The sequence below is a fragment of the Amphiura filiformis genome, chromosome 20, assembly GCF_039555335.1.
Source record: "Amphiura filiformis chromosome 20, Afil_fr2py, whole genome shotgun sequence".
NCBI classification, from domain to species: Eukaryota; Metazoa; Echinodermata; class Ophiuroidea; order Amphilepidida; family Amphiuridae; genus Amphiura; species Amphiura filiformis.
In genome coordinates this window covers 7,566,108-7,574,460 of record NC_092647.1, presented here as the reverse complement: position 1 = coordinate 7,574,460, position 8,353 = coordinate 7,566,108, and the positions used below count along the sequence as shown (strand labels likewise).

The window sequence follows — 8,353 nt, the reverse complement described above, 5'->3', positions numbered from 1 at the left end:
AAATGTTAGTTTTTACTGTCAGATATATCCCCTTTTATTTTTGAGCCGAACAACTACGGCAAAGCAAAGAAAATGGGAATTTACTACCAGCGCATTATGTCGCCAATGCGTACCACTCCTTCGGTCATGTTATGGTACGTCCCTTTGTTGTGTAGAGCACCGTCCCGCATGCCGTGTACGTACTGTGTGTTATGAACATCGTGTATGCGTTCGACTAATAATTCCATCGTAATAATAAGACGCCGGTTCCATTGTTTTATTCAAAATCTCGGATTTTGACAAAACTACAGCACCTAGAGTCTTGATTTTGCAGGGTATATTGGTTTAATAAAGTACAATATAATCGTGTAAAAATGAATTTTAAAAATCAGTGAGGGCGTCCTCCTCAACAAATGTTATAATATGGCTTTAAGTTTCTGAAAAATGGTCTTACACTGACTATATTATGAATTTTGTATTTCATTTTGTTCACTGTCACGCTGGTTCATATCTCATATCTGCCTTATCATAATAATTACAATTAATACAATAATAGTATTTAAGTGAGAAAAATCATAACCATGAACTATTTTGAAAAGACCATGTAATCCTTGATCCATTACAAGGTGATGGGTGATAAACTCCAAGTATTGCGTTTCATTATCATTAATTGTTTACCATAACAAGGAAGGTATTGAAAACAAATTGAGTATTTATTTTGTGTAATCAAATGTATCGGTAAAAGTGGCGTAGCAGAATGTTTCAAATGAAAACCAATAAACAATTATTTTGCACCAGTGGTGTTAACAAATCTTGTGTTGCACACTTGCAATCACATGCACATGTTGACAAAGATGAAAAACCATGAAAGCATGGTAGTTTTAAATAGTTAGTATTTAAAGATGGTGTGTAGAGCACCGTCCCGATGGATTTTTTTCTTTCTTTTTGTACAATAAAAAGATACAAAGTTGATCTTTCCTCACATTATCTTTCTTTCTTCTGAATCCCTCAGACCTTGTAAGATCTTTGTCTTTTAAGGATGTTGATTTCTTCTACCCAACACATCCGTGAATCATTTTCAGCCAACATTTGCGCTGATACGTTGCAGAAACCAATCAAACCATTTTGCGAGCATTTTTAAAGCACCTGAACACTTTCTGGACTAAAGTTTCAACCTCTCTGTAATCACTGGAATACGCACATGATATCATCACAGTTACGACACATTCCTTCCATAACATTGATTATACTTTGATCAGCTCGTAATCGGCGGATTAATATCAAAATATTGAGAATTGTCTTGTGACATCTCGCCAGAAGCATCACAAATTATTTATTGAAGTCCTATACTCTGTCTACTTTCTTTAACACACAAAATATAGGCCAGACAGGTCAACTAATAGAATTCTTAACATGGGTCTACTTTTTGGCGTAGTGGTAAAAGCCTAACATTTCCCGCCTATTAAGAGCTGATCAAACTTATAGCTTAATCTTAATTGTTTTATGCAAAAAACACTGTGCTATATCTAGCACATAATGTGAATTCGACATTTATTATATTGGATGAACATGATCAAGGTTCAACTTACATTGTGTCGTATTCTTCTTTTTCAGCGATGTTGCACTGGTGTTGATGTATTCAGAGATACTCGCCATAATGCACTGATTTTGAGGTTTCGGGGGTACCATATGAAAAGTAATAGACCCTGTATGTTTCCCAAAGGGGTCAATATGTATATAATTAACACTGGCTGGATGGTGTTGTATTAACATGCATAAAATTCTTGTCAAGAACAAAATCTGTACATATTCTTTGAACAAGTTCATCTAGAATGTTAGTTACAACTAAGATTTGTCTTTCTTTTTGATCAATTCTGAACTTTTGAACTAAAGTGTGAGATTAAGATTAAGCTAACCATATTGTAATGGAAGGAAGGTGTCATAACTGTGATGATATCATGTGCGTATTCCAGTGAATACAATGGCGGAAACGCAGAGAGGTTGAAACTTTAGTCCAGAAAGTGTTCAAGTGCTTTAAATGTGCTCGCAAAATGGTTTGATTGGTTTCTGCACGTATTGATCCGCGAAATGGTGGCTGACAATGATTCACGGATGTGTCGGGTAGAAGAAATCAACACCCTTAGAAGACAAAGATCTTTCAAGGTCTGAGGTATTCAGAAGAAAGAAAGATAATGTGGCTCCCCTATAAGGCACCCGACGACCTTGAAAGTTGAATCACACTAAAACATTGTCTTTGTCATTTTATGTCATTATGTCCTTAATGGAGTAACCACGTGACCTTATTATTGCAATTGACCTTTTCGGTAAATCCCATAAGCCTTTGCGAGTACACCTAAGAACTCGTCATTCTGCGTCACGCCGCTCCGCGCCGATGCGCACATCGCTTATCGAACATCGTTACTGCGCATTGCAAGTCGGCGTGACGTCAAATGACGAGTTCTCAGGTGTACTCGCAAAGGGTTATGGGATTTACCGAAAAGGTCAATTATATTCCTGAGTTTCCAACCTTTGTAAGACGTCGGCCATTTTGTAGGCTACTTATTTTCTTCCAAGCCCCACTTCCGGGCAGCCTTCTTCCTCAACAAATTTCCTGATATGTTGCATAAATATGTTGACACTGGTTGACATTGTTTACAAAAATGTTTAAGGTTATACAGGATTTTGAAATTTTGTGTAGGCAAATTGGCTGCACGTAGCCACCTAAAATATTTTGTTTTTCAAAAAATAAACATGGCAGGCCTAAAAATCATACTTCATCTTAAAGTTGACACTCTAATGATTATTATTGTAATACTTTTAACGTCATAGCTCATACACAAATGTACTTTGTAAGTGTTTCAATTTGTATTCAATTTCATGAGCATGAGGTTTTTGGGAAAGAGGCCAGGAAAATATGGGAGAGGGTCCGATTTCATTGCGATTTCGAATATGTGTTACAAACAACCCAATGAAATAATGTACCTATTTATTCTTTCGATAGGTCCTCCTGATTTAAAACAGTAAGCTTACATGTTCACAGAATGTCAATGAAAATGATGGGGTAAATGTCATCTTTTTTTTTTTTTTTTTATTAATTTAGTGTGCCAATATATTGTCACAATTATTTCCTACATTATTTCTTTGAATTATCAGCTATCATACGCATATCAAAATTTTATGAATCAGCTACGGGAAACATTAAAAATAATTTATTTCATCTCAGCATATCAGGCCAAATGGTCCAAAATGGAGTTCTGAGATATCCACACATTTAGTTTCAAGTACTCACATTTTCTGCTATTTCACAGTATCAATTCACAATCCCATAATATTCCAGGTGCAGTGCTCCTGTATTACTACTGATAATCCTTACTGCATGGGAAGTATCAATTGATTTTCACAAAACTTACAGAAATTGACAAATTTCTGCCAAAACGTCCACACTATCTATATCATGTTCAAACCATGTGCTAACTTGTTTACAATGCTAGTTAGTGTTGCCAGGGCCAAGGTGATAGTACTTATTTTATTGATTTTGTCTAGTATAGTGCTGGTTGAATACTCATGCTCCACTGTGCCTATGCTTCAGTGATTTTAGCAATCAAATGAAAATGATAGGGTTGCCAGTTCATGCACTGGAATAATAATTACTATAAGGGGGCACATCACTAAATAAATGTCCCATTGAAATACATGTAAAAATACAATAAAGTAACTAGGTGCATAATAATTATGAGTCCTGGGGGAGGGTAGAATGGGGGAGGGGGGAGCAGTTTTTGGCAAACATTTACAGTGCATCTTTATAAAGCTTAGGAAACACTACAGAAACATTCAAATCTGCATCATAATATCTAGGCCATTTAAAGTTTCCACATTGGCAAAGTTAGGCTGGCCGAGAGCAGGGCCAGGGAGGATGACAGGAAATGTTGGCATACCTTTTAAAATCTAACCCACGGGCCCCCATGTATATTTGGGATCCCCCTTCCAAAGAAAATGATAGCCCCTCACACCTTCTCTTTCTTCCATGAGTTACACCAAATGCGGAAGGATTTAGTGTAGTGTCCCCTTAAAACAAGAACTGTCTTTAAAAAAGAATTAGTGCTGTGGGATATCTAGAGCAAATATTGATACACAAAAATAATTTAAAAAATACTTTGTTGATACAATTTTTTCAATCTACATCTCTGAGATGTTTAATATATACATATACTTCATAAATAAAAATTAAAAAACAAAAGACAAGTTGAGTGGAATTTTCACCCTCCGTAACCTTAATGTGTTAAAAACTCGATTTTGGCCAAAACGTTGTAATTGCAATTAAATATCGGGTTATTTAAAAGTAATGAAAACGTTTATATGAAAAAACAACAACAAAAAACCCCCAAAAAACAACAACAAAAAAACACTGTAAGACAATTTTTAAATGTTGTCAAAATGTTGTTGTAAATTATATTTTGGCAAGCATTATTCTTTAGGATTGATTAATATTTGGCCAAATGGACAAATCACCCATCTATTCGTGTGGTGTTTTTTTTATTACCAACCTACATCTGGGTAGTTATAATTTAGTATAACCAAACAAAACCCAATGCTATATTTCATAAAATAACTGAAGCCAACGTTTCCTTTAACTACGCACACTGAGGATGTGTGCAAGTTTCCCACAATACACTTTTAGTCGGAAATTTGGCAAAATTTGGCATGTGCAGTATTTAGTTATCATTGGTTATTGAAGAAGATTAACGTGATTTTGTGATAAAAAAATATTCACATTGGTTCTTTATATTCGTTTTAGTTCCTAAGTACTAAAATGCAAATAAATTCAAAATTTTTGACCCATACCAATTGTACCTGTAGCTGACCTTGAGCCGCGCAGATTACAGAGCAATACAGAGTGGAAATCCGAATGATTTATTATCTTGATATCCTTCGCACATAAACACATAAAATAAACTCACTGACCATCCAGGATTCGAACCTGGGACCTTCGGATTGCTAGTCCGACGCTCTACCGCCTGAGCTAATGATCATATACATATGGCTTTATTTATGTGTGATGGAAAATGTTTGAATTGTTTTTGTCACATACCTTTTTGTTAGGAGATTAAATGTTGCTGCTACTTTTTTCCCGAATATCTCAACTCTGGCTTACCTGGTACCTGTTTGACTTGGTTAGACTACAACCCTTGATTCCTTCACTCTCAAGTAACAACACATTATATACAAATAAAATATCATAATAGACACCGCCTTTTGACACGTAGAGTATTTATTTTGGTAAACAGTCTATTTCCTATCACTACCAAATTCCTAAGGTACACTGCTGCCCAGCTACTTCATCGGTACTCTAGAATACCCGTGTGTATCAGAATCACACGTACAGTACACACACTGGTACTGCGTTGGTACTGCACTGGTACTCTAGAGTAGCCACAACATGATGCAGTCATGTCTACAGTAGAATTCAACTCGACCTTTGCAGGACTTAAACCCCATTAAAAGCTATTAAACCAAGATAACACTCATTGAAAACAGCTCAACTGATTAAATCATATCTTCTCTGGTTAAATACACACAACATATGTGTCTGCTTTACACGTACAATGGAGCAATCAGCTGGGATTATACTTTCAGTTGGGTGAACGATTATAAAGCGAGCGCTAGAGAATAATTCTGTGTGGTCTTTGTTTACGAAATGAGACAATACGTGCTTATTGTTAACCAGCGTTCTTGAAAATGAGAAACATGGTGGTTTGCAGACTTAACACGGTTTGGAAATAATTTCTTTATATTTTTTGGTGTTATCTGTCGTTTACATATCCTTCCTAAAACATCAAAGTACGCATATTTCCAAACATCTAAATTAGCTAAAAATTTAGGACATGTTTCAAAACTATATTGTCTAGAATTTTAGAAGAGTACTTTTAATATTGGCCGGTTATTTTTCACACAGCGACGTTAACTAGGCAATGTACTATTACCTATAACATTAACTAAAACACCAAAGTACGCATATTTCCAAACATCTAAATTAGCTAAAAATTTAGGACATGTTACAAAACTATATTTTCTAGAACTTTAGAAGAGTACTTTTAATATTGGCCGGTTATTTTTCACACAGCGACGTTAACTAGGCATATCCCCATACTTTTAACGTAGGCTATTTGTAGAGGTCACGCGTCAATGGGAAAGAGCACTGTGTATTGTGTATAGGAAAACGGACAGTAACTGCAGTATGAAGAAAGTAGCTGGGCAGCAGTGAACCTTGTGGTCGGCATTAATAGGAATCTGGTAGTGTGAAGTAAAATTGTCAACGTCTGTAAAACAGATGCTGCCTTTCTTACTTTAAAGGAAGTTTTTAAGACAAGTCTGCTCTCTCAAAGTAAAAGGAGGTATCTACGTGTAATTAACAAGGTAAAGACTGCGTTCTTGCTTGGGAGAGTAGATAAGGTAATGATCATTATCAGATATTGTCATCCAAACAACTTTTCGGAAGTACGTACGTACACGAATTTCTTAATGATATGAAGTTTTGGCGCGTTGTTTCTTAAAGCTGTTTTACGACTCTTCCTGATCACGACTACATCTTAACCGTCTGCTAATGGATGCCATTGCAGACGATATTTTCAAATTCGTACATAAAATATATTAAAAAATGTAATTTTTGTTGATTCTGATAAGCACATGTACATTATATGCAACATGCATTCAAATGAGTACAAACATTCCTAGTAACTACTCAAAAGTTCTGATAGCACTGAAAAGAATTTTAAAACAGCAACGAATAATTGCTGAAAATTGTGCATGCAATACTAGTATGCGTAAAGCATAATGATGATGTCTCCACTGGCATCGTCACTGGTATGATTACTATCAGTACTCATCGTCTCAATATGGCTGATTATCGTCATTAATACAACCCGAGTCTTCCCCTTGTGCCTCTTCATACCGTACCGCTATGATGATCCCAATTATCTCTCGTCATCCCAAGACGTTAAAACTGTCGTCATAGACCTAGTTTCTGCATCAGTCTTTTACTTGCTCATCAACGGCTCTGTCACACTTCATCGAAGTAAATTACCCTAGTTAGCTCTACTCATGATTGCTGCCCAATTTAGCAAGTGGCAAGGAAGGGAAGACAGAGTTAGAAGAAGAACATAGAAATTGCAATGGTTTAGGTCTCCCTTGCGAGTGATTAAAGAACGTCGTGAAATGACGAGGACCGTACGGGCTCGAGGAAAAGTTAATTACACTGTATAGTGTTACGGGTAACAGGGTGGATATAACCAATTAGTTGTAAGATACGCAATTCAAAGATCAACTATTTGCCTCCTAATTACGCAGGAAAACAGATAACGTGATGGTGCCAGTACAATAATTTTACCCGTAACCCTAGTTATCGATTTTTATGATAATTGGAAGGCAGCGTTAGCGCTATATTGTATTTTTAGTGCCCTATTTTTTCTATACATCACATAAAAATGACCAAATAGGAATCTTTTTATCCGTAATCTAGTACGTAAAACACATTTCCATGTTGTTCATAACTCTAGAGAAATGCAAATGTTCCCAAACTCCAGAGAAAAGCATGTATTGCCCCTAACCATGCTAATTCTAAAAGGTGCACATTTAGCATTTAGAGGAACATCACAAAAGATACATTTTCTTAATTTGAGAGGAATGTACATTTTCATTTACTCTTGTTAGGAACGCTTAGGTATGACCCCAAACATGTCAATAACATTAATATCTCACATTTTCTCTTACTCTAGATGGACACACAGTCACAGTTACCACAACTTTAGAGGAACGCGTTATTGTCTTGGATTACCACAAAGATGACCAACCTTGTGGACAACTCTAGAGAAATGCACATCGCAACAACGTAAACATGGTAAATGTAAATTGCACGCGACTTGGAAATCAGACTGTTTATCCTAACTGTAGTGGAACGCACATCACCCACATCTTAAGAAACATAGCCGTACCTCTTGTCTTTGTTCACGATTGTATACCTGTGAAATTATATTGCAATTGTTTCATACTCGAAATCGTGGCTCTCAAGGATGGACTATTATCCATAACTCGAGAGTAGCGTATAATGTGACTTACTGTAAAGCTGTGAACAATGATCGTTCGTTACTCTAGAGTTGTAGACAAACAGACTGTAGACAATGATCACTATTCTAGAGTATCAGACTACTTTCATGACTTTAGAGCTTCTCTAGAGCTGATGTTCATTACTCTCGAGTTTAGGACAATACCGTATGTGCTGCTCTATGGAAGTGTACAATGCTCTTTACTCTAGAGTTACGGACACTGTGTGTTCCCCTAGAGCTGAGAACAATGATCGTTACACTAGAGTTGCAGACAA

At 36.2% G+C, this 8,353-nt stretch overlaps 1 non-coding gene across 1 annotated transcript; it reads right to left on the bottom strand.

Moving 5' to 3' along the window:
• Nucleotides 1–4,936: 4,936 nt before the first annotated feature.
• Nucleotides 4,937–5,009, bottom strand: Trnaa-agc (transfer RNA alanine (anticodon AGC)). Its single transcript has one exon. It is a non-coding gene; the product is annotated as a tRNA-Ala (tRNA).
• Between the last annotated feature and the right edge of the window lie 3,344 nt (nucleotides 5,010–8,353).